A 27,620-nucleotide genomic window follows, 5' to 3' on the forward strand; every position below is an offset into this window, starting at 1 on the left:
AACATGCGCAGTCCATTTTACCATGTGTTTACTGTGTGTGAGTCACCTCATAGGTAAACAGTAAACAGTCAAAAACCAGGTGGTCCAAAATCGAAAAATCAGGGCAGACCTGATCGTCAGAACCGTTCTCTAACAGTTCCTGTCCAGTAATTTGCCTTTTACCAAGCATCTCTTTCTCTTTACCAGGCTCCTCTATGGATGTGGTGGAGCGATGCCCTTAAACGTGTACCAGCTATCAGCATCAAGGTTGTTTTTAGTACTGAAAAAAAGAATTTCCGATGTATTACCAGCTTTTCATGAAGGAATTTTGTGTGATTTAGGGCCTAGCTTCAAAACTAGAATAGACATGGAATGATACAATATGTGTTATGATGTTGTGTATTACATTAACTAGAACACCCACATTTGAAAGACACGGAGCAGAGATTGGAAATTTGCTGACACTCAAGTCCAGACATCTCTCCTAACCAAGGAGAAGTCAAGAATAGAGCACCCAAGCAACTAGTTCCTAACAAGAGTTATTGCAATGACATGAAGTCTATGACCATTGGAAGGAGAACTAGCATCAAATATTCTTCTTTTTTCACATTGTATAATCACTCCCAATATACCTGCTGCATCCTTTTAAATGGAGGGAGACACTAGGACACCTGGATGCCTTGTACCATTACCAGTACCAATCTCTCAGTGCTTTGTTAACAGTAGTCTAAGCTAAGAGTACTGAGTCTGAATGAAAATTTTTCAGCAAATATCATTTCAACAGCAAACAGAAGCAAACAGGAAGTTGGTCATGCTGCACAGGAGGATGTTGTGATTGCTGCACAGAAAGACGTTGTAAATGCCTCAAAGCAGGATGCTATGCCTTTCTGTTTCGTCCTCTCCATCTCCTTCTTCAGACTAAAAAAGTCAGCTCCATGAGGTTTTCCAAGCCCCTTCAAACGAAGGTGTCATTGATGTGGCCCTGAAATCCCCCTCTGGGAGGCAAAGCAAAAGAAAGGTTCTAAAAAGCACACTTGGCACTGACAAAGATTCCATTGTTCATATAAGGCGAGTTTCTAAAGAAGTGCATATCACCTCAATTCAGGCTACTCTTGTACCAACAAGTCCAGCTGTCATCTTGAAATTCAAAAAAAGAGGGTTTACCTTTGTAATGAAACTATTTTGCCCATCGCGGGAACCTTGCCAGGCAAAGCAAATGGGACTGAATGAGAATATATTGCAAGCTGTACAATGTTCAGTAAACAAATGCAACATGTTCAGCCAAATGGACATCTTGGCACTGGGACCCATTGGTACTTAAGGGAAACATTTATATAGTCAAATAGAAAATGTACTTTATATATCCCTGCTTGAGCAGTAAAAGTCTATAAATGCATATATGATACAAAGGAGAGGGTCTGCACCTGCAAAGGCTGTGTGATTGGAGGTTGAGAAATGGTGTCTAACGGACTAATCCAAATCCTTGATTTTTCAGCTTTCAATGTGGAATTGAGCATGGGCCACGCCTTGCTCTTGTTGTACTTGCTACAATCACATTTGCTTAAGGTAGAAGAAAGATATGACAATGTCAAAGATGAAAATTATAGTTTGGTCAACTTTCCTTATTTGCCTGGCAATGAATAGCAGGTTCCAGCATGCAAGACATAGGGGGTCATTACAAGATTGGCGGTCTCAGGATCGCCATGATGGCAGCGACAGTCATATTGCCAACGGGACGGCAGTGAAGACAGCCAAATTATGACCATGGCAGTCATCCCAAAAGATCACAGTCAAACAACTGCCAGGGCACCTTCAGGCCACTGGGGACCATGTTGCCGTCTGACATATTGCGAGGCTGCACATTGCCAAAGTTTCCACTGCGGTTGCACCACCAAGAAAACCCTGGAGGAAATCAACTCTATAAAAAGAAACACTCACCTTCTGGAACACATACCTGACTGGAGCTGCCATGGAACCTCAACTGGAAGTCCTCTCACTGCTCCTGCTCACACAACGACTCCGGAACCAGCGACAAAGACAACAATTGTGAATACACACACCTACCAGTCACTACAGGGAAAACCCACACTACACACGCACAAACAACATCCACAATAGCACCAATACACACAATGACAACACAACGCTTCGCCAAGCAATGTCATAGCACACCTCCACATGACAACACATACAGACAACAACACCAGACAACCAAGAAACACAAACTCACCGCAGTCAACCAAACCAAACATCACAACACGCTAACACCACACATAACGCACATGACAGAGCCATCACCAAACATGGATGCAGACACAACAACCACACAAGGGCACACAACACCACCATTACACATCTCTTCATAAGCAATAAACAACTTAGCTACATATCTACATCTCACAAACACAATAAACACAATAACATCTTACACACATTACACAGCAATGACAGCAGGACAAGCGGCAGGGCCACACCCACACATGTAGCCCAGGCACAACATCTGCCACAACCAACACACACTCGCCACACACGCAAAAACCAAAACCCACAAACACCAAACCTCTGTGTACAAAGAAAGGCAGGACAAGTATGTCAACATCGAAAACAACAACTTGTTGGTCCAGATATATTTAAAAATTAGAACATATAAAATAAAACTATGTACAATTAAAAGGCCAATGGCCAGTCCAAGGTGCCAAAGGCACAAATGACACCTTACAGTGTCTCAACTTGACTCCTGACTGCACAATGACCTCCACATGGTAGGGACATCAAGGGAGCAGGCAGACACCTCAGGGATTAGGGAGTGGGGTTTAGGGGGGATTGGGCTTGGGTTTGGGAGGGAGTGTCATTGGGCTTCGGTTTTTGAGGTAGGTCCTTGGGCCTGGGCTTGGGAGGGGCAGACTTCTTGGCAGGGGGAGGGGCATGGGTAGCAGCAGGAGGACAGGGTGAGGACTTGGAGGTGGAAGGGCTGGACTTGGGGAGGGAGGAAGAACACTTGGGGTTATCACGGGTGGGAGAGGAGTAGGGTACAAGGAAAACTTGGTGAGGAATTTTTTTTGACACACAGGGATGGTCAATGCAAAGGGTTTGGGAGTGGAGGGAGAGGGAGTGGTTGTAAGATGTGTCTGTTTGGATGTCTTGGGTGCAAGTGCGTGCATGGAATGCTTGCGGGCACTGGTTATCTGGTTATCTGTTGGGTGGGTGAGTGCAGAAGTTTAGGTGGCTTGGGATGAGGTGGGGAGGAGGTGCAGGGAGATGACATGCTGTATGGGTGACTGTCTGTTGGAGTGGTGTCTGCAGGTATGGTAGATGTGCTGCATGTGGGGGTGTCACTGGATGTGATAGGTGCAGATGTGGTGACTGGGGTGGATATTTGAGGGTCTGATTTTGTGGTGACTGTGGGTAAGACAGGTGTTGTGGCTGTATCTGTGAATGATGGTGTGGTGGCTGCAGGTGTGTCAGGTGTAGTGTCTGTGAAGGAGGGGGTGGTGGGGGAGTCTGTGGAGTTAGTGGATGTTGTTGTGTCTGCAGGTCGGTGTTCTTTGTGTGCATGCCGGTGGTGGGTCTTGTGATGCTTGTATTTGTCAGTGGTACCCTTGTCTGTTGAGGTGGATGCATGCCTGTGTCAATTTGTGCTTTGGATCGGTTTGGGGATAGGGGTTTGTGATTGGGTAGAGGTAGGTGGAGGGGGAACAGCAGACAAAGGGACACTGGCAACCATCAGTGAGGAGGCCAGAACCTCAAAGGATCTCTAGAGGCCAGCCAGGGCACCGTGAATGCCCTCCAGCAACGCATTGTTCTGTTGGACTTGAGCTGCTAGTCTGTTGATGGCATTCACGATGGTGGACTGACCCACAAAGATGGATCTCAGGAGGTCAATAGCCTCCTCACTGAGGGCAGCAAGGCGGACAGGGGCAGGCGCAGAGGTGCCTGCTGCGAAGGAGATACCCACCCTCGTGGTTAAGCTGGCTGGGGCAAGTGTGGGGAGCAACTGGTTAGGCGGTGCTTGTGGGGGGATCACAGACAAAGATGGTGCTGATGTGGTCCAGATGGCTCTGCCACCTCCAGGGAGTGTCCCCTGAGGAGGATTCTGAAGAAGAGGTGGTAGATCCAGTCTCCTCCGTGGCACTCCCCTCACCCTCCATCCCACTGGGTCCCTTGCTCTCGCTGGCACCAACTTCCTGGGTCCCGTGGGCTGCTGCTTCCCCACTCGCCTGTGCCCATTCTCCTTCACCTGACAATGCTGATGCACACAAATAGAGAGAAGAAAAAGAGAGAGAGATGGCAAAAATGGGTAAACACATTGCTCTCATACACACTGGTTAACAAGCACATCTGTGACAATATTTATCCTGGCTAGACCATCGCAGAAGCAAATATATGTTTCCAACATCTTGTCACAACATGTCCATACTATCGACTCCTGTATTGCAACCCTCACACCACCATCAGTATCAAAGTTGGACAGCACAACTGGATTCTTCCACATGATAACTACCAATGCCATTCCTGTTGGCGCAACATGCCTTGGATGCAGTAACAATTTTTGCCTGAATACATATCATTCCTCACTGTGCCCCTATTACCCATTGGATGTCCAGCTGACTGAACAAAACACTTCTGGCCACTACAGTAACAACACATGATCAGACCATGCCCTCTGTAACATATCCATAACATTGAAGAGAACTCCACTCACAGACCATACAGTACCGGCCGGTCACATCACATGCCAGACCACACACTCTGTACATTTATGCCAATATGGAATTCAACACTGAGTTGGCCATAACAAGTCAGAAACCCAAACAGTTGACATCTGATGTGTATATTAAGAGTCTGTGTTATAGCCAATTTGAATAGTCTGACCCAATCAGCTAGATCAGCAGACGCCAAACACATATATGTTACAACGGATCATTCTACTAAGTGTATCCACAAGGTCCCATATATCACATATGACACATCCATACTCATTAACTGAGTATACTTTCACACCAGATGTACACCAGGAAAACACATATAACATTATGGCCCACTGACAATGCAACCACACATGCAGTCACACCTGTCAGATAGTGCAACATGGCAATTCCACCCTGAAACACCATTACAGAAATGGCAATACCTGTCACAGAGTCCAGACAACACACATCTTGGTAAATGTCATGATGCATTAGGTACACATGGACCAACATCTCTGCTTGTACACCACTTACACATTCCACTACTACATGAGCCAGCCAGGGGATGGTAATTGCAATATTGGATTCACATCTACATGGCATGTGACATATAATAGCCCAACCTCTCCTAATCTGCCACTTCAGCTTGCCCAAGGCAAGCAGAAAAATCCCAGCCCATCCGATGTACCCCCAACTTAACATTAGGACATGATGTAGGCAGTAATGCTGCAATGTAACCTATCAATTGCTAGGCCATTGTGACATCTATGAGACATGTCAAGACACTTAGGTGCATATTTATACTTTTTTAGCACCACATTTGTGTCATTTTTTGACGCAAAAGTGGTGTAGATGTATGAAATACAATTGTATTTTGTAAGTTTCTGCCTGTTTTGCATAACAAAAATGATGCAAATGTGGTGCTAAAAAAGTATAAATATGGGCCTTACTACCTGTAGTTTCATTCCATTGGTTTAATGGTAACATCCCAACAACTACAGCACCTAGGAATGCACAATGGCTGCAACCAGACCTCATCAATTGTACATGTGTCAGTATCCCAGTTTGTGTAACTTCACATACCCCTCAGTCAGCAGGTCACCTAGGTATGACAATACACCTATCAAATAAATGATCCAGTCCCATGAAGGCCATATCTGTAGTGGAACTGTAATCGCAGCCTCACATGCAGTCGATAAGTGTAGGAGGCTGGCCTGGTTTGTAGTGGGTACCTTGGATACTTACACCTTATACCAGGTCCAGTTATCCCTTATTAGTGAAATGTAGTAGTGTTCTAGCAGCTTAGGCTGATAGAGGTAGCTATAGCGGAGCAGCTTAGGCTGAACTAGGAGACATGCAAAGCTCCTGCAATACCACTTGTAGTTACATATTACTCAGTGTTACCAAAAATAAAGGTATTTATTTGGGTGACACAGTACCAAAAATATCTTAGAGACAATACTCCTTCTGGAAGTAAGTATTATACACAATATATACACTAGATACCAAAATTAGACAAGTAAATAGTCATAGAACAATGCAAACAGAAGGAAATCCTATAGAATGCAAAGGGAGAAAATAGGTCTAGGGGCAACACAAACCATATACTAAGAAAGTGGAATGCGAATCACAAATTCACCCCTAGACAAGTGTAGTGTGTGTAGAATCGCTGGAAGAGTAAGAATACAGTAAAGGTAAGTAAATTACCCCACCCAGAGCCCAGAAAAGCAGGTTTAAAGTACTGCAAGTTTCCTTAGGACACACTACACATCGTTTTTGAGGTTTAGCAGCAGCCAACCAAGTCTGCAAAGAACAACTGCCAGATTATTGGACCTGAACACCTGCAAAGGAAGGGGACCAAGTCCAGAAGTCGAAAGAAGTTCCAGGAAGGACAGGAGCACACTAGGTAGATGCCACGGGGTACCTGCATGATGTAAAAGATGTCCCACGGCGTGAAGATTGTTGCAAATGAGATTTTGTGTTGGAAGTTGCCAACAAGCCTTGGCTATGACAAAAGTGAGTTTTGCATCAAAATGGCACTGGATGGACCCAGGATGGACCTGGGGGCCTCAACTCTGTGTGAGGAGGAAGTGGGGGCTCTCAGCACTTTAGAAAGCCCTCAGGATGCCAGCCAGCACCCCCAGGAGATGCAGGATCCGGAGTCAAAGGAGGTACAAAAAGTGGTTAATGCAGCACAACAAAAGAAGGTCCCACGCTGCCGGAGAACAACTCAGTGAATTGAGCATCACAGGATGGAGTGCTGGGGAACTGGGACAGGTTGAGCAGGAAGGAATTTTGCAAAGAGTGCACAGAGGCCTCAGGAGGTGAAGAAGAGGCAGTACACAGGGGTACCATCGCTCTCGGGGAAGGCAAGATCTTACCTCCTCCAAATTGTGGCAGCAGGACCTCAGGACAGTTTGTGTTGATAATGTCCACCCTCTGTGTCCTTAGGAGCATGCTCGTCACTGTGAGAGGAGTCCCAGGGTACTGGTCGTCATCTTGGAAGGTGCCTGCTTGGAGCAGGGGAGTGACTCTGTCACTCCACGGGAGATTTTGTAGGTCCTTCTGGTGCAGGATGAAGACAGGGAGTCCCCAGAGCATGCACACTGTGGAAATTGTTGCAGGTGCTGACTTGGAGCTGAGGTTGCTGGAGAAAAGTGTCTCTTGTAGACACTTTGTTGCAGTTACAGCGTTTCTTGGAGCAGGCTGCGGTTGATCCGAGGTCAGAAGAGTCTGAAGTTGTTGCAGAAGATTCCTGAAGGAAACCTGCAAGCAGAATCTGAAGAGAACCCACAGGAGAGACACTTAATAGCCCTGAGAGGGGATTGGCCACCTTATCAGCTAAGGACCTATCAGGAGGGGTCTCTGATGTCACCTACTGGCACTGGCCACTCGGAGGCCTCCAGAGTGCCCCCACATCTTGCAAACCAAGATGGCTGAAGTCTGGGACACACTGGAGGAGCTCTGGGCACCACCCCTAGGGTGGTGATGGACAGGGGAGTGGTCTTTCCTTTGTCCAGTTTTGCACCAGAGCAGGGGAGAAGGGGTCCCTGAACCATTGTAGACTGGTTTATGCAAGGAGGGCCCATCTGTGCCCTTCAAAGCATTTCCAGAGGCTGGGGGAGGGTACCCCTCCCCAGCCTGTAACAACTATTTCTAAAGGGAGATGGTGTAACACCCTGCACTCAGAAGAAATGCTTTGTTTTGCCTTCCTGGGACTGGGCTGGTCAGGCCCCAGGGGGCAGAACCCTGTCTGTGAGGTGGCAGCAGCTGTAGCTGCAGTGCAAGCCTCAAAGAGCTGGTTTGGCAGTACTGGGGGTCCATGGTGGAGCCCCCAGGATGCATGGAATTGGCTCCCTAATACCATATTTGGAATGGGGGGACAATTCCATGATCTTAGACATGTTACATGGCCATATTCGGAGTTACCATTGTTAAGATACATATAGGTATAGACCTATATGTAGTGCACACGTGTAATGGTGTCCCCACACTCACAAAGTCCGGGGAAATGGCCCTGACCTATGTGGGGGCACCTTTGCTAGTGCATGGGTGCCCTCACACTTAGCAACTTTGCACTTAACCTTCAGCAAGTGAAGGTTAGACATGTAGGTGACTTATAAGTTACGTAAGTGCAATGAAAATGACTGTGAAATAACGTGCATTATTTCACGCAGGCTGCAATGGCAGGCCTGTGCAAGGGTTTGTCTGAGCTCCCTATGGGTGGCAAAAGAAATGCTGTAGCCCATATGGATCTCCTGGAACCCCAATGCCCTTGGTACCTAGGTACCATATTCTAGGGACTTATAAGAGGGGTCCAGTATGCCAATTGAAGTTGGTAAATGAAGTCACTAGCCTATAGTGACAAATTTAAAAGCAGAGAGAGCATAAGTACTGATGTTCTGGTTAGCAGAGCCTTAGTGACACAGTTAGGCACTACACAGGCATACACATTACATTAGGCTACAAACTACGAGCACTGGGGTCCTGGCTAGCAGGATCCCAGTGAGACAGGCAAAACACACTGACATATAGGTTTTCATCTATGAGCACTGAGGGCCTGGCTAGCAGGATCCCAGTGACAAAGTAAAAACACACTGACATACACTCACAAACAGGGCAAACGTGGGGGTAACCATGCTAGAAAGGGGCTACTTTCTCACAACACCATCCCAAATGAAGGACAATAAGGCTAACCTTGGTCAGTTGAGACTTTATTGTCTAAATGGCGATAAGTGGAGAGTAGATCTCAATAGAGTGGTTACTCCCTTTATCAGCCACTATATGGTTACTTCCCTGTGGGGATGTAAACCAGTCTGTTTGGAGATTTTGAGATTTTTAACTAACCAACAGTGTGAGTGTAAATTCTCAGCGTTCCTATGAGTAATTTGGGCAGTGGGGTTGGGCCTATTTGAAATGCAGGAAATGCTAGACAGGGATGCTATCTCAATAAAGCCATAGCTGGGCAATAGCTTTGTGCATATGGCTGTAAGAGAGAACAGGATTGCTGTTTCTCCTGATTTGGAGCAGGGCAGGGCTGCTGTCCTATAAGCTCCACACTAGGACAGGGTTGCTGTCCTAAGTGTTTAGAGGTAGTGCAGGGCTGCTGCACTAAGGTTTCTCTGGGAGGCTGGAGGGATGCTCCATATTTACTAAAATGGTGCAGTTTTGCACATCTGGATTAGTAATTCCACAGAGAGGTACTTTTACCTCTGGGAGTCCAGCTGTGGTAGCTGATTGTTCCTTTGGTACAGTTTACCCCAGGAGAGGTTTCACATACCACAGGAATGGTATCCTTAGTGCCAGGGTGGGGAAGGGATACTTTGATACCCTTTTTAACTGTTGGTGGAGAGGGATCCTGAGATTTCAGGCCTTTTCACTTCATCAGAAATGAGAGGAAGCAATTCCTCAGGGATACCCAGCATGGATGCATGGGTACTAAGCTCTACCTTAGCCCAATCTGAGGGCTCTAGGTCATTCCTTAAGAGACAATCTACAGGTAATCTAGGTGATACTACCACCTGCTTAGGGCCAGTAACTCCACCCCAACTAAGTTGAACTACAGCTAAGGGGAGAGACTGAGTGGAGTCATTGACATCAGTAACTTGGTACTTCTGTCCAAGGAGGTGTTGTGCAGGTGACACCAGGTTTTCAGTCACCAAAGTGATACTAGCACCTGTGTCCCTGTAGGCCCGGGCCTCAACACCATTTAGCAAGATTGACTGCCTGTGCTTATCCATGTTAAGGGGACAAGCAGCCAAAGTGGTAAGGCCAATGCCACCAGGTGTGACAGAAACTTTCTTGGGACTGTCCACCCCAGTTTCTATTATGGTCCCAAAAGTGAACCCAACTACACCTTTAGGTTGACTATTGCAAGTAGTCCCACCACTATTACCACTACTGCTAGGGGCACTAGAGTCTGATGTCTTAGTTAGGGTAGGCTCCGGGGCTTTAAATGTGCAGGACTTATCCCCTGGCCAATGGCCTTTATTTCTACACACATAGCACAAGGGCTTTTTCTGATTGTGTGAAGAGTTTGAAGAAGATGAGGAAGTTTTATCCCCACCCCAGAGGAGTGTTTTGGACCTGAAAAAGGATCTTTGTGTTTTCTTTTATCCACATGCTTGTCCTGAGATTTTTCACCATCTTTCTTTATGCCATCCTTGTCACCCCTGTATTAGCTTTTCTGTTCACCCTTGTTCTGACCCATTTGTCTGCCTTCTTTCCCAATTCTTGGGGAGAAGTCATATCTGAGTCCACAAGATACTGATGTAACAAGTCAGACACACAATTATTCAAAATATGATCTCTCAGAATTAAGTTATATAGGCTTTCATAATCAGTCACCTTACTGCCATGTAACCAACCTTCTAGGGCCTACACAGAATAGTCTACAAAGTCTGTCTAGTCCTGTGATGACTCCTTTCTGGTCTCTCTGAATTTAGGTCTATACTGTTCAGTGGTTAAGCCCAGACCACCCAAGAGTGCATTCTTAAGAATTTGGTAATTATCTGCATCATTGTCTCTGACAATAAGAAGTCTGTCTCTACCTTTGCCAGAGAAGGATAACCAAAGGATAGCAGCCCATTATACATGAGGGACCCTCTGAACTTTACAGGCCCTCTCAAGTGTATCAAACCACTTGTTGGTGTCATCACCATACATGTAAGGAGGGACAACTTTGTGCAGATTCCTAGAATCAAATGAGGGTTCCCTAACATTTGTACTCCTATAACTGCTGCTGCCACCATGGGGAACTAACCCCAAACCCTGCCACTCTTTCTCAACAGCCGGGGATTCCCTGTCTAAGGCCAACTGCTGCTGCATTAGCTTCAGTCTAGCCTCCTCTAACCTCAGCTTTCTGAGTTCCCTATCTAGGGACTGGTCCTCGGTGTTAGAATTATGTGAAGCCTCTGAAACAGAGGTAAGATGAGAGTGTGCAGAGGCAGACCTATCTCTAACAGGGGCCACTCTAGTGACCTGACCTCTGGGGTGAAGGGAGCTCTACTTGAGTGTGAACCCTCCTACTACCAGTTATACTAGGAGGCTTGTTGACAGATAGGTCTGTGGAAGGACCCTCCCCAGGATTGTCATCTTGCTCCTGTGAGCACTCCTGGTTGGAGTCATCCTCACCGCTTCCCCTGTCTGATTTGGACCAGCGCTGACTCCGTGGTCATCCTGAAGGAGAAGATTTAAGAGGAACTCCTTATTGGGGTTCTTCCCAATCCCTAAACTTCTTTCAATGCAGAGACCCCTCAAACTTTTAAAGTTTAGATTCTCATAGGTAGTCTTGACAACTCTAGGGGTAGCTTCCACAGAAGACATATTGAAAGAAAAAAGTTTAGGAAAGTGAGTAAAAAGTTAGCAGAATAACAGACATACCTTTTTAGAGAAAAGAGAAAACTTGTCAGAACTTTGTAAACCTTTTGCAAAGTTTAAAGAACTTTAAGAAAGTTAGAGAATGGTTTCTAAGTATTTATTATATGTGCTCTAAGTATTGGAGCAAGCTTTTCTTGTGAAAAGCACAGGTAACAAAGTGGTAAAGCAATTGCAAGTAATTGCACCAATGTAGGAGGCTAGCCTTGTTTGTATTGGGTACATTGGGTACTTTACCTTATACCAGGTCCAGTTATCCCTTATTAGTGAAATGTAGTAGTGTTCTAGCAGCTTAGGCTGATAGAGGTAGCTATAGCAGAGAAGCCTAGGCTGAACTAGGAGACATGCAAAGATCTTGCAATACCACTTATAGTTACACAGTACTTATACACAAGTAAAGACAATACTCAGTGTTACCAAAAATAAAGGTATTTATGTGGGTGGCACAGTACCAAAAATATCTTAGAGACAATACTCCTTCTGGAGGTAAGTATTATACACAACATATACACTAGACACCACAATTAGACAATTAAATAGTCACAGAACAATGCAAACAGTAGGAAATCCTATAGAATGCAATGGGAGAAAATAGGCCTAGCGGCAACACAAACTATATACTAAGTAAGTGGAATGCGAATCAAGATTTCCCCCCTAGACAAGTGTAGTGTGTGCAGAATCGCTGGGAGAGTAAGAATACAGTAAAGGTAAGTAAATTACCCTATCCCAGAGCCCAGTAAATCAGGAGTAAAGTACTGAAAGTTTCTTTAGGACAGACTACACCTCGTTTTGGGGATTTTGCAGCAGCCAACCAAGTCTGCAAAGAACAACTGCTGGATTATTGGACCTGAAGCCCTGCAAAGGAAGGGGATCAAGTCCAGAAGTCGAAAGAAGTTCCAGGAAGTTCCAGAAGAGGGTGCAAAAGAAGAGTGCCTGGTTAGTCGAAGACTGCAGGAATGCACCCTAGGAAGATGCCAGAGGGTTCCTGCATGATGCAAAAGATGTCCCACGGCGTGAAGATCGTTGCAGACGAGATTTCGTGTTGGAAGTTGCTAACAAGCCATGGCTGCGACAAAAGTGCGTTTTGCGTCAAAATGGCACTGGATGGACTCAGGAGGGTTCTGGGGGCCTCAACTCTGTGTGAGGAGAAAGGGGGGGCTCTCAGCACTTTAAAGAGCCCTCAGGATGCCAGCCAGCACCCCCGGGAGTCACAGGATTTGGGATCAAATTGCAGTTGATGCAGCACAACAAAAGAAGGTCCCATGCTGCCAGCAAGTTGAGCGTCTCAGGATGGAGTGCTGGGGACCTGGGGCAGGATGTGCATGAAGGAATTTTGCAAAGAGTGCACAGAGGCCTCAGGAGGTTAAGAAGACACAGTACACAGGGGTACCCTCGCTCTTGGGGAAGACAAATCTTACCTCCTCCAAATTGCGTCAGCAGGACCTCAGGACAGTCTCTGTTGATGATGTCCACCCTCTGTGTTCTTAGGAGCATGCTCGTTGCTGTGAGAGGAGTCCCAGGTACCAGTCGTCGTCTTGGAAGGTGCCTGCTTGGAGCAGGGGAGTGTGATACTATTGATCATGTTTGACCAATGACTTTGTGTTTCACCACTGCGCATATTAGTTGCTCAATGTTCACCAGTAGCACATTGTATGTTTTGTTCAGTTGAGCCGCCTATTGGCTTTGACATGGCATTAGCCATTACTTTCTGTATCCTGTCTAGCCGCCTATTGGCTTTGACATTGCATTAGCCATTACATTCTGTATTCTGCCTATTGGCTTTGACATGCTGTATCCAGTTTAGCCGTCTATTGGCTTTGACATGATATTATATATTACATTTTGTATTCAGCTCAGCTGCCTATTGGCTTTGACATGATGTATTCAGTTTAGCTGCCTATTGGCTTTGACATGCTATTAGATATTCTGCCTATTGGCTTTGACATGATATTATATATTACATTTTGTATTCAGCTCAGCTGCCTATTGGCTTTGACATGATATTATACATCGCATTTTGTATTCAGCTCAGCTGCCTATTGGCTTTGATATGACATTAGACATTGCATTTGATATTTAGGTTAGCTGCCTATTGCCTTTAGCGTGGAGTTAGACATTGCAGTTGAGAATCCAAGCTGTATTTTTCCAAGCTGTGTTTTTGCTCAAGATGAACCAAGCTGTTTTCTTCTCACAGTAGACTAGACCTGATAAGAGAGGGTACATTGGTTGTTTTTCTCTCTGCTTGAGCTTGGGAAGAGGAGCAGTCTCGGAGATCTGGCCAGTCTCCAAAGGCTTGCGTAGTTTTCCCGAGTCTGAGAGGAGGGGGCACACCTTTGTAACGAATGTCACAGGCTTCAGAGGATTAGATTTGAATCTGCCTGACTTCGTGCTGGAGCTTGGCGCCAGTTGCCAGCATCCCGTGTGGGTAGATAAATCTCTTTCTCGCAGCTGACAAGGAGTCATCAGCTTGCAGACCCTAGAAAGATGAAGCTGTAAATAGTTTCTCACACAGTGAAGTATTTGTTTTGCTTTGCATTCAATATCTTATAAATATAACCTGCTGTGTACATTGCAAACTGTGCATTAACGTGTGCTTGAAATCTACTGATTCGTCATTTACGAAATAGCGGTTTTAGAAGAATTAACAACAATAAAAGTCTTCTTTGAACTCAGAAGTGCATTCCTGGTATGTTATGTAAGTGCTGAAAACGAGATAAGTAGTGAAGTACTACATTTGGTACCAGAAGTGGGGTGGCTAGAGGCGGTTAAGGGGCTTGACGAATTAGTAGATTTCTATGTGCACACTTTAAAAGTGTAATTGTTTTTGTTGTTTGGAGAATTACAGAAATTGTTTTCTGTTTGGAGAATCACAGAAGCACGGCAGACCATGTTTGAAAATGCATGTGTAGCTAAACTGCCTGATAGTGCTTTGAGAAATATTTATTGTGATAAAGCATATTTAGAAAATGTGCTTTTTGGAAGTAATGATGACAGAAAGGTTTGGATACCTTTATCTGCTTACAGAGAAATGCAGGAGAAATGTAGGTAGTTGGAACATGAAAATGAGAATTTACGTGAGCAAATTAGCCAGAATACATTAATTCAAGATAATGCTGAAAGTTATAAAAATGCTGTTTTAGAAGAATCTTTCTTTTCCCATTCCAGTAATGAGGGGGTTAAGACAGCCTCAAACTGCTTTTAGCCTTCGTGTGAGCCAGGGTTTTTGGCAGCCACAATGCATTCCTTAACTGATAACACGGACGAGAACGAGAGAGCTCAGAATGTGGTTTACGAGTTACCGTTGCAGAATGAAGTAAAAAGAAAGATTTTAGGGTTGTTTACTGTTTGTATTCAGCAAGAGACACCGAGTTTCATTAGCTTGTTTGATTTTTGGAAACAGAATAGCCCTCATTTGAGTGAAATCCTAACACTTTGGTATATGGTCACTGGGAAAAATAATATGCAGCTGCGCGCTTGTGATTTGGCAAATGAAATAATTCAGACCTTAGGTTTCTGCACAGTGAAATTGAGTGTAAACACTGATGTACATGTAATTCAAGAACAAGGAAAGAAAATAGTGCCCCTAGCTAGGATCATACACTGGATCTGGTACTTGCAAGACAGGGCTAGAGTACCACAGGTAAAAGAGTCACTAGTGAAATTGTGTGCACCATTTGAATTCGTGTCCACTGAAGATAAAAACCATGTTTGTTTTACTAATGATTCATTGACTGAAATGTTGTTTTATGGCACAGGAGAAGGAACAGCGTTGTACAATATGTGTCAGATTTTAAAGCAAGAGCTACGTGAGATGTGTCATTTTTATACTGATTTTTGGTTCGTTGCTAATGTTTTAGCTGTTTGTTTTTCCACATGGCTTGCACCTAACTGGTTCAATTACCTTGCAGATGTTAAAGAGAAAAATTCAGAGAGAGAAGTGTACACCCAGAATTCTGCCTTAGTGGGGATGGCTAAGTGGGTGCCCCAGAAATGTGAACAGCTGGGAGAAAAAGCCACTTACAGGTGGGCAGAGATGAGAGAGATGCACATTCCCCTAGATTTGAAAGAAACTGTGCAGCACGCACAAAAGCAATCTGTCATGCAAGCAGTCACAGAGCAGTTGGGGAGAGGAAAGTTACCAGGACAGAAATGGCAAATTGATCAGGTTTTAGGGAGAGTGATTGCTGCAAATTACCAAGGAAAAATCGAAATTATGCTGATAACTAGAAAAGAATCTGATTTATTCATACAAATTGGAGACAGAATGGCCCAAATTGGCAAAAATGCAGTGAATGGAGGTTTGGTAAAGAAGGAGTCTGCCCCAGCCCTTCTGACAGTGCAAGAAAAGGGAAGCTGTGGTGCAGCAGATAAAAACCTCTGTGCTGAGGTGTGGGTTAAAGCCCCAGATGACTCTCCAGAACCTGCAGAAATTATAATAAAGGGCCCCAAAAACGTCCTGCTGATTATAAAACAGGGAAAGAAAGAGAAAGGGTGCATTTTAAATGACAAATGTTATTTGCAAGAAAAGTCATACTTGTTTCTTTTGCAGATCCTACCACGTTTCGCAACTGTCCCTGAGTGTGCTGTGTGGTCCCCCTTCCGGTGTGTGCGTGTGGGGTCGGGGAAGGGACCGAACCCCCAACCTGAACCTGGCTGAGTAAAGTGCCAGCACCATGGATCCATTTTGTGCAAACTGCGCCTTCAGTTCAAGTTCAACTTGTTTGATTGCATTCTTCCACTGGAACTAAGCTGTTTTTTTTTTCTTCTCGTATGGAACTCTGACTTTCACTTATCTTCCAACAAACCTTTCAGGTGGACCGTGCACCTTTACATGAGTAGAACTCATGCCACATCAAATTGCTAACACTGTTGAATTAGAGACACTATAATCTCATGCAGAGTATAAAAATTGCTCAGTCTTTTTTGTGTAGACGTATCTGATGTGAAAGGTTATGAGATCAATGTGTTAATTCACTTTCATTGCTTTACAGGGATTGTTTTGATCATTCAAATCTGACTTGCTGATAATGTTTTTTTTTTTTTGTGTGCTGATTATTTTTTTTGTTTGTTTTTGTTTGAAACAAGAGATATGTGAAACAAAAATTCATTGGTCAAAGGATGGAATGTGATACTATTGATCATGTTTGACCAATGACTTTGTGTTTCACCACTGCGCATATTAGTTGCTCAATGTTCACCAGTACCACATTGTATGTTTTGTTCAGTTGAGCCGCCTATTGGCTTTGACATGGCATTAGCCATTACTTTCTGTATCCAGTCTAGCCGCCTATTGGCTTTGACATTGCATTAGCCATTACATTCTGTATTCTGCCTATTGGCTTTGACATGCTGTATTCAGTTTAGCCGTCTATTGGCTTTGACATGATATTATATATTACATTTTGTATTCAGCTCAGCTGCCTATTGGCGTTGACATGATGTATTCAGTTTAGCTGCCTATTGGCTTTGACATGCTATTAGATATTCTGCCTATTGGCTTTGACATGATATTATATATTACATTCTGTATTCAGCTCAGCTGCCTATTGGCTTTGACATGATATTATACATTGCATTTTGTATTCAGCTCAGCTGCCTATTGGCTTTGATATGACATTAGACATTGCGGCCCGTATTTATACTTTTTTTAGCGCCGCATTTGCGCCGCTTTTTGACGCAAAACGGCGCAAACCTACAAAATACAATGGCATTTTGCAAGTTTGCGCCGTTTTTGCGTCAAAAAATGACGCAAATGCGGTGCAAAAAAAGTATAAATACGGGCCTGCATTTGATATTTAGGTTAGCTGCCTATTGCCTTTAACGTGGAGTTAGACATTGCAGTTGAGAATCCAAGCTGTATTTTTCCAAGCTGTGTTTTTGCACAAGATGAACCAAGCTGTTTTCTTCTCACAGTAGACTAGACCTGATAAGAGAGGGTACATTGGTTGTTTTTCTCTCTGCTTGAGCTTGGGAAGAGGAGCAGTCTCGGAGATCTGGCCAGTCTCCAAAGGCTTGCGTAGTTTTCCCGAGTCTGAGAGGAGGGGGCACACCTTTGTAACGAATGTCACAGGCTTCAGAGGATTAGATTCTAATCTGCCTGACTTCGTGCTGGAGCTTGGTGCCAGTTGCCAGCATCCCGTGTGGGTAGATAAATCTCTTTCTCGCAGCTGACAAGAAGTCATCAGCTTGCAGACCCTAGAAAAATGAAGCTGTAAATAGTTTCTCACACGGTGAAGTATTTGTTTTGCTTTGCATTCAATATCTTATAAATATAACCTGCTGTGTATATTGAAAACTGTGCATTAACGTGTGCTTGAAATCTACTGATTCGTCATTTACGAAATAGCGGTTTTAGAAGAATTAACAACAATAAAAGTCTTCTTTGAACTCAGAAGTGCATTCCTGGTATGTTATGTAAGTGCTGAAAACGAGATAAGTAGTGAAGCACTACAGGGAGTGACTCCTTCACTCCACAGGAGATTTCTTCAGTCATTCTGGTGCAGGGTGAAGACAGGGAGTCCCTACAGCGTGCATACCATGGAAACTGTTGCAGTTGCTGACTTGGAGCTGAGGTTGCTGAAGAAAAGTTTCTCTTGTAGAAACTTTGTTGCAGTTACAGCATGTCTTGGAGCATGCTGCGGTTGATCCGAGGTCAGAAGAGTCTGAAGTTGTTGTAGAAGATTCCTGAATGAAACTTGCAAGCAGAACCTGAAGAGAACCCACAGGAGAGACCCTCAATAGCCCTGAGAGGAGATTGGCTACCTTATCAGCGAAGGACCTATCAGGAGGGGTCTCTGCCATCACCTGCTGGCACTGGCCACTCAGAGGCCTCCAGAGTGCCCCCACACCTTGCAAAGCAAGATGGCGTAAGTCTGGGACACACTGGAGGAGCTCTGGGAACCACCCCTGGGGTGGTGATGGACAGGGGAGTGGTTACTCCCCTTTGCTTTGTCCAGTTTCACGCCAGAGCAGGGGAGAAGGGGTCCCTAAACTGGTGTAGACTGGTTTATACAAGGAGAGCACCATCTGTGCCCTTCAAAGCATTTCCAGAGGCTGGGCGAGGCTACCCCTTCCCAGCCTGTAACAACTATTTCCAAAGGGAGAGGGTGTAACACCCTGCTCCCATAGGAATGCTTTGTTCTCACTTCCTGGGACTGGGCTGCCCTTACCCCAGGAGGGCAGAACCCTATCTGTGAGGTGGCAGCAGCTGTAGCTGCAGTGCAAGCCTAAGAGAGCTGGTTTGGCAGTACTGGGGTTCCATAGTGGATCCCCCAGGATGCATGAATTGGCTCCCTAATACCAGTTTTGGAATGGGGGGACAATTCCACGATCTTAGACATGTTACATGGTCATATTTGAAGTTACCATTGTGAAGCTACATATAGGTATTGACCTATATGTAGTGCACACGTGTAATGGTGTCCCGGCAATCACAAAGTCTGGGGGATGACACTTAGTAACTTTGCACCTAACCTTCAGCAAGTGAAGGTTGGACATATAGGTGACTTATAAGTTAGTTAAGTGCAGTGCAAATGGCTGTGAAATAATGTGTGCGTTATTTCACGCAAGGTGCAATGGCAGGCCTGTGCAAGGGTTTGTCTGAGCTCCCTATAGGTGGCAAAAGAAATGCTGCAGCCCATATAGATCTCCTGGAACCCCAATACCCTTGGTACCTAGGTACCATATACTAAGGACTTATAAGGGGAGTCCAGTGTGCCAATTGAAGTTGGTAAATGAAGTATCTAGCCTATAGTGACAAATTTAAAAGCAGAGAAAGCATAAGCACTGAGGTTCTGTTTAGCAGAGCCTCAGTGACACAGTTAGGCCCTGCACAGGCACATTACATTAGGCCACAAACTATGATCACTGGGGCCCTGGCTAGCAGGATCCCAGTGACAAAGTAAAAACACACTGACATACACTCACAAACAAGCTTAAAGTGGGGGTAACCATGCTAGAAAGGGGCTACTTTCTCACAATAACATAACCAGTCCATGATGTATTCAGTCCCTGTGATAAAACTAGAGTCACAGAGTAGCACATACAGGTATCCTACACAGATAGAAGTGGACTGACACCTCAAAGCCACAAATGCAGATGGATGGAGCTGGTTAAACTCAATGCTTATAGTGATACTAATACTCACATCCATTGCATAGGCAGAGTGGTTTCACACACATCAATCTCATTTGACCATCTCCACATTCCAAACATGGAGAAGTCTAATAATGGGAGATGTACATGTACATGTAAAGCATGCCAACACATCTAATATCTATATACAGCCATGGTGCATGATACCAATTTCCAATAGACGATACACAGCATATCATTACAATGCCTCTTTGCCTAATGTGAGGCATATCATCCCTAATAATGCCAGCCAAACCCCTATCCCCCTCAGGGTAGGCCACCACCAAAAGGCGGACCATTAGGGGGGTCAGGGTCCGATGGCAATCCCTCCCTTGTTGGGAGGCCATCCCTATCTGAGCCTCTGCATCATCTGGGCCCAGAGTCTCAGGTCCTCCTACCGCTTTCTGCAGTGGTTGATCCACTGGATGTGGACACCCAGGGTCCACACTTGCTTGGCGATGGCACACCAGATCCATTTCTTCTGATGGGAGTTCACCTGCATGGACAACACAGACACAAGGAGAAAGTCAGGTTCACATGCCAACAGCAGTGGACAATATACATCTGACTCACCAAGTGCCCACACATGCCCTTCCTCTCAGCTCACATGCCTGCCTCAATTCCATGCCCTCTGCATGCATGTACTCCCTCCCCAGTACACTTACCCCTTATACCATCACACACACCCCTATCACACATGACTATGGCATTGGGCTCACCTGCTCCTCTGGTGCTCCATACAGCTGTTCATACAGGGGTAGGACCCCATCCATGAGCTTCACCAGCTCTTTTGGGGTGGAAGCTGGGGCCCTATCATCTGCAGGATGTGGCATGATGGCTCCCAGAGACAGGACACAGCAGTTCAGCTTGTGGAGGTCTTGCTTGCAAGAGTGTCAGGAGTCAAGTAAGGAAGGCAGCAGAAAATGGCGATCACGGCGGCCACGTACAGGACCATCACTGCCGGCGGTGATTGCCTTTGGCCCCAGTCCCCCAAGGGCAGCAAGGTTACCCAATGAGAAGTTGCACAGCAGCTGCAACCACCTACCACCATGATGACATACGCCAGCGGACTTAGGTCACTTCCAACTCTGGAAGATCATCAACAGCTCCTTCGAGTCCTCCACCTTCTCAGAGAGCTGGAAACACGCTGAGATCAACGCCCTCCTCAAAAAAGCCAAGGCGGACCGAAAGGACCTCAAGAACTTCTGGCCTTTCTCCCTACTCCCCTTCCAGGCAAAAGTCAGGGAGAAGGCTGACAACAGACAACTGACCCGGTTCCTCAAGGAGGACAGCTCTCTGGACCCTTCCCAATCAGGATTCTGCAGCAACCACAGCACCGAAACTGCCCTCATCGCCACCACATCAGAACTACACTGGACAAACGCGAAACTGCAGCCCTCATCCTCCTTGACCTCTCAGCCTCATTCAACACTATCTGCCCCCACACCTTATGCACACACCTCAGCAATGCAGGAATCTGTGACAGAGCTCTGGACTGGGTCACCTCCATTCTCACTAGCAGAACTCAGAATGTCCGCCTCCCTCCATTCCACTCTGAAGCCACCAAAATCACCTGAGGAGTACCCCAGGGTTCGTCCCTCAGCCGGACCCTCTTCAACATCTACATGGCTCTGCTTGCTAACATCGCCCAATCGCACCACCTCAACATAATCTCATACGCCAATGAGACCCAGCTGATCCTCTCCCTCATGAAGGACTACACCAAGACCAACCTCCAGGAAGGAATGAAGGCCATTGCTGAATGGATGAAGAACAGCTGCCTCAAACTCCACTATAACAAGACGGAGGTCCTCATCTTCGGCTCCACTCCAACCACTCCCACCAACCATGCACACAACCTAGGATTCATCCTGGACTCCTTACTATCCATGACCCAGCAAGTCAACGCCATCTCCTCCTCCTGCTTCAACACCCTCTGCATGCTACGGAAGATCTACAAATGGATCCCCACCAAAACCAAAAGAAAAGTCACCCAAGCCCTCCTAAGCAGCAAACTGGACTACAGCAATGCCCTCTACGCAGGAACCACGGGCAAACTATAGAAAAGGCTGCAACACATCCAGAACACCTCTGCACGCCTCATCCGGAACATCCCCTGCCACTGCCACATCACAGGCCACCTGAGAGACCTGCACTGGCTCCCAGTCAACGAGAGAATCTCCTTCAAACTCCTCACCCACGCTCAACAAAGCACTGCACAACACCGGAATGGAAAATCGCAAAAGACGGTTCTCCTTCTACACCCAGACCTAACAGCTCCGCTCCCTCGACCTCACCCTCGCAACCATCCCACGCATCCACCCAACTACAACCAGCGACAGATCATTCTCGCACCTCGCAGCCAAGACGTGGAACACTCGTCTGACCCACTTGCATCAGACCAAGGACCTCCTTACCTTCAGAAGACTCCACAAGGCCTGGCTGTTCAAGCAGTAGCAGCGCCCTCCCCAGCACCTGGAGACCCTCACGGGTGAGTAGTGTGCTTTACAAATTCCTGATTGATTGATTGATTGAACTGTCCTGTGCAACAGGCCAGGCAAATGCCATTTTGTGCACATATCATTCCTTGCAGTCCCTAAATAAGTGCGTCATACACATTTATATGCAAACTGCAGAGTAGGTCACAGTGGTGCCATAATAGTTTAGCCAATACATGTGAATGGTGGAACTGCCTCTTTCCTGCCCACTTGTGTCCTGGCAGTGTCGGATTTGTGTCTGTTTAGTGTCGGTCTCCAGTGTGTGACTCTTAATACAGTGGTTGGATGACTGCCAAGAGGATGGTCTTTTGGCGACCGCCACTGCAACAGTCTTCTGAAAAGACCGCCAAAGTTGTAATGAGGTCCAAAGTGTCCTCCAAAAATGAAATCAGACCAAATATACTAAAGCTGTGTAGTGAACACGGGATGGCTATTTTCATTCCCTATTTGCTAACGGATAGCTTTTTTTTTAAGAGCTGAAACATCAAAAGAGCATCTAAACATTTTGATGAAAGACTGTAACATCTAGTGTTCTCCTCACTAACATCTTCAGAGCATGCTGGTGGATACTGTAATAACAGGAGCACCCATCGATAGTAAAATTCACCTGCTTAGGTTACATCCTCTGTTACAATACCTACATACTAGCAACTGTAAAAATGCTCTTGGTGCAGGGTTGTTTTTAGGTGATCAGGGGCTTGCAGCAAGTGCCCAAATGCAGGAAACTCAAAAGAAATAATTATTAAGTATGATACTATGGAGGATAACATGTAAGCCCAGGATGAGCAAACAAAACTCTCAGTAGATCATGATATATTGATCTATGGGCATGGGAAAATAAACAGTGAGCAGAGTTTAGCATGTTAGCATACCTTGTTGTAGTTGGACTCTTGCTAGTTTAGGGGTAACAGCACTTTTGTTTGTAGGCAACTAGGAGAGTCCTACAAGTCACAACTGTCAGTCCAGAACCACACCAAAATTCCAAACAGTAAAGCGTGATTTCTGGCAGCCATTACAAATGGACTCTAGAGAGTGACATCTCAGAGGAATCGTGCTTAAACAGAGATTACCCTTTTCTCACATGAGCAACAAGTCTCATTCACACACAGGCAATGAAAGAGATGCAGTAAAGTTCCCAATAGGTTTAATTAACAAGACTGCAATCTACTGAAAAATGCATGAGCTGAAATGATTAGGATGATGAACACTGCAAGAAGCAAAATGGTAAAGATGAGAGTCATGAATACTAAGACTCCTCCATCTTGCGATAACATGAAATGTAAAAGATCCCTAAAACCCTAGCATGGAGTACCTAATCGCTAACCTATAGAGCGATAGGTGTGATAAACCTAATCTGCCAGTACCGTGTCCATGAGAAGAGCCCCCCAACCCTTGTTACCTTGGAATGAGGTCTCTAGATCAGACTCCTTGGGGACACGAAGGCTAGGTCTGCATCAAGGCGATGTGTAGCATAGATAGCGTTTATGGCATCTGGTAGGATTACCTCTGATAACCTTGTCTGGATGAGATTTATTGATATAGATCTTGTAGGACCACTGACACAGGTATGTTCACAAACAATAGATAAGAAGGCATGCTTTGGGCGGCAATTACATAAACAATTTCCTCCAAAGGTGCATTATGTTCCTGTCACATGTAAGAGGGAAAGGGACATGATGTGAATACCTACATATATCACTTGTCTTTGACGATGATAGTGACACCTTCACAGAGTGGCACTGAGAAGGTGAAATCAAAACACCTTCTAACTATAAACATAGCAGCCATCTTGGAAGTAAAAATTAATTAAATGTGCTAAAACAAAGCAGGCTAAGTAGGTTAAAAGTCACTAGGTGACAGGGACACAGGTCTTTAATCCAGAAGGCTAAGTGGACTCCTGAGTTCCAATAAAACTAAATAGGATCCACCCTCCCTATTGCTAGAACAAGTATGATGCCACAGTGATGATGCCTGAGAAGGTGCATGAGCCCAAACTAAAATGCTCTGAACTAAAAATAAACGAATATCTTAATAAAATATTATTAAAATCTCATTAAAATCTAGTTAAAAGTAGCTAAAACATACAAAGAGATAACATGTCGGACATGACAAGCACAGCAGGACAAAGTTAATTCAGTTAAAAGGCAATTTTGACATGACTTTGGAATTTTAGAATAAAGCCAGTGGTCAAATTTATCTTACAATAATCATGATCTTGGAGAACGTCTCCGAAGTAATCGAAAGGAAGGGAATCCAGAAATTAATCCACATTGTTAAGTGTCAGATCAATGACAGGATTGGCAGACGGGTCCATGGATTAGAAGTGCACAGAACCTTCAAGCTCAGGATTACCTTAGAGGGCAGCACCATCCAAAGTGCCTGAAGGAGCCAGATAGTTCACCAAGGGTGGCTCATAAGTGGCCTTGCGAATCAGCTCCAGTCTCATGAAGCATGACTTTGAATGAACCCTCATCAGGAACATTATCAGCTCTTGGTCCACAAGAGGAACTGGTAGAACAGCAAGGCCCACCGAAGGTAGATGCTCTAAAAGGCACCAGGTACAATGAAAGACTGGTTGCACACACCATAAAACTGGTCGGGATGACAGTGACCAATCATGCTCCAATTCTTCCAACAACGGAGCACCAAAGAACTGTACCATGCGATCACAGCACAGTTGGGCTGGTGGTAGTAGGTCCATCACTCCACTTAGCTGAGAAGGCACAACCACTGCATCTCAGGAATACCAGAGGCAGTATCCTGCCAATCAATGCCAAACTCACAAGAAAGCCGGCAAACACACTTGAAAAGAGTGAATGGATGGCTGAAGGAATGACTCCAAAGACAGTCTGGAAGATGGACACAAATCCAAACCCAACAGCCTTAAAGATGTGCACAATTCCCATAGTGCTTGAAGCGTTGAATACTCTGGATACCAGCTCTCCCAACTGCTTGGGAAGTTGGTATTTACAAAGGATTGTATCTCAGCTGATGATCTTGCTATCTGGAGAGCATACTTCTCTCTAGCTGATGTCAACGCATCTTGTTTCAGGAACAGAAGCACCTTTAGTCTGTTCAGCTTGTCATAAATTACTTTAGTAGCATCAATGTGAGGCCACATTTCTGATACTCTTATCTCTTGTGTGTCTGTGTGGGAGAATGAAACATGTCCACAACAAGTTACAATCTTGGAGACTGAAATTGCATACCGCAACAGCTCTCTTCATTCAGGACCACATAACTTCCATTCGAAAGGATATGAAATGTTGGACGAATCAAAGGGACGGGGGTACCCTTCAGAAAACATTCCAAGTTCGCCACCCCTACATTGCAAAGGCCTTGAAGAAACACTTGTTTGCAAATCATTGAATCACTAATAGTAGTCTCACATTTGCTTCTAATGAGAAAGACATCTGTTTCGCCATTCAGACATTTATATTCAAAGGGCAACTCCCACTCTTCTTTAATATAGCTATCTCCTAGTCACTCGCATCTCTCCACGGCAAGTTGTTTAAAGCATCTGGTGAAAGGAAAGATGGCAATGAGCAGATTTATAATGCCATGAACGAGCCATTCTGTTGATGGACTTTCTGCAACTGTGAAAGGCAGCTTCTCTAACTTTTCTATGTGAAGCATAGAGAAACTCGCTTTCCTTTAGCCATTTCCAGTTGTTCCCTGGATGAGTTAAAGCTGAAAACAGGTCACTACTGGTAATGTACTTCCATCGAACACAGCCATTCTTCAGAATCTGTAATGTCCAACCTAACTGCATGATGGAATGCAGTTGACTTTGTCCATAGTGTAAAAAGGACATGTCATTCTGAATGATGTCAATCACAGATGACACTATGGCCCTCATTATGACATTGGTGGTAAGTCTCACTTACCGCCATGCTTACTGCCACCAACATACCACCACCGCAGCGGATATCCTTTCACCATATTATGACACACACACACACCAATCCGTCACTATTCAGCCAAATACACAATTCCGCCACACCAAAGGTCAGTGATAAACTGGTGGTATCAAAACCCACACCGCTACGCCAACAGAACTACGCCCATCACATTATGACCCACGAATCACCACGGCGGACATTCAACCGCGGGAAACCATTGGCGGTATATAGTGCCACGCTCAAAATACACACACACAAACAAAACAACATCACATTGGACAATTCAAACAACACACACCTGACACCCATACACACACCACACCCACACCACTATAAAACACACACCCACATTACCCACAACTCTTTACGACAACAAACCATTGGCACAAGACAGACACCACGACCACAGACAAGACACGAGCCATACACTACCTACAGCTATACACCACTCATGTACCCTACATCACACACACCAACACATTACTCAACACACCCTCCCCTACACCCAACACAACACCCATGGCACCGCACAGACACCCCTGATTCTCAGAGGAGGAGCTAAGGGTCATGGTGGAGGAAATCAGCAGGGTAGAGCCTCAGCTATTTGGAGCACAGGTGTAGCATATATCCATTGCAAGGAAGATGGAGCTATGGCAGAAAATTGTGGTCAATGCCATGGGACAGCACCCAAGAACTAGGGACCACATCAGGAAAAGGCGGACGACCTACGGGGGAAGGTACGTTCCATAGCAGCAAGACACCAACTCACTGCATAGAGGACTGATGGTGGACCCCCACCTCCTCCCCCACAACTAACAACAGGGGAGGAGTAAGTCTTGGCAATCATGCATCCTGAGGGCCTGGCCGGAGTAGGAGGAGGATTGGACTCTGGTAAGTCAACTCTTTACTACTATCACCCCCCTACCTGCATGCCATCACATACCCCCACCGTCAACCTCACCCTCACTCCCATCACTCAGCCACCTCCCACACACCCCACCATCACACCTCACTTATCCCAGTGCCAAGCCCTGCAATCAGCACTGTGTCCACCTCTACAGGGCACACCTCATACCCAATACAATCAGGGACCTGGGGTCAGTGGCAGTGGGCACAAGGTTAAGGGGACAGAGGAACAGGACAACAGGGAAACTGTGAGGAGTGCTGTGTGCCAGGGGGAGGACAGGCCCAGGGAATTGACTCTCCAGGAGGCACTCACCGAGATCATGGGAGCATATCAACATTCCCTGGACACGATGGGCCAAATCCTAGACAATGTGCAGGAGAACAGGTGGCTGCAGGAGGGACAGTACCAGGGGATCAGGGAGGACTTGCAGGCCATCAATACCAGCCCGGTCTCCATAGCAGGGGTGCTGGCAGACATGGCCAACATTATGAGGGAGGCAGTCTCACGCCAGCAGGCCCCTGCCACTCGCCAGTCATCTGAACTGCCTTCCACCTCCGCTGCCGCTAGTGGCCAGGAGGCCCCACCACAGGACTCACAGGCCACCAGCAACCCTCCCCCTGCAGAAGGACCACCCCAC

This window comes from Pleurodeles waltl, chromosome 2_1 (assembly GCF_031143425.1).
Source record: "Pleurodeles waltl isolate 20211129_DDA chromosome 2_1, aPleWal1.hap1.20221129, whole genome shotgun sequence".
NCBI lineage: Eukaryota > Metazoa > Chordata > Amphibia > Caudata > Salamandridae > Pleurodeles > Pleurodeles waltl.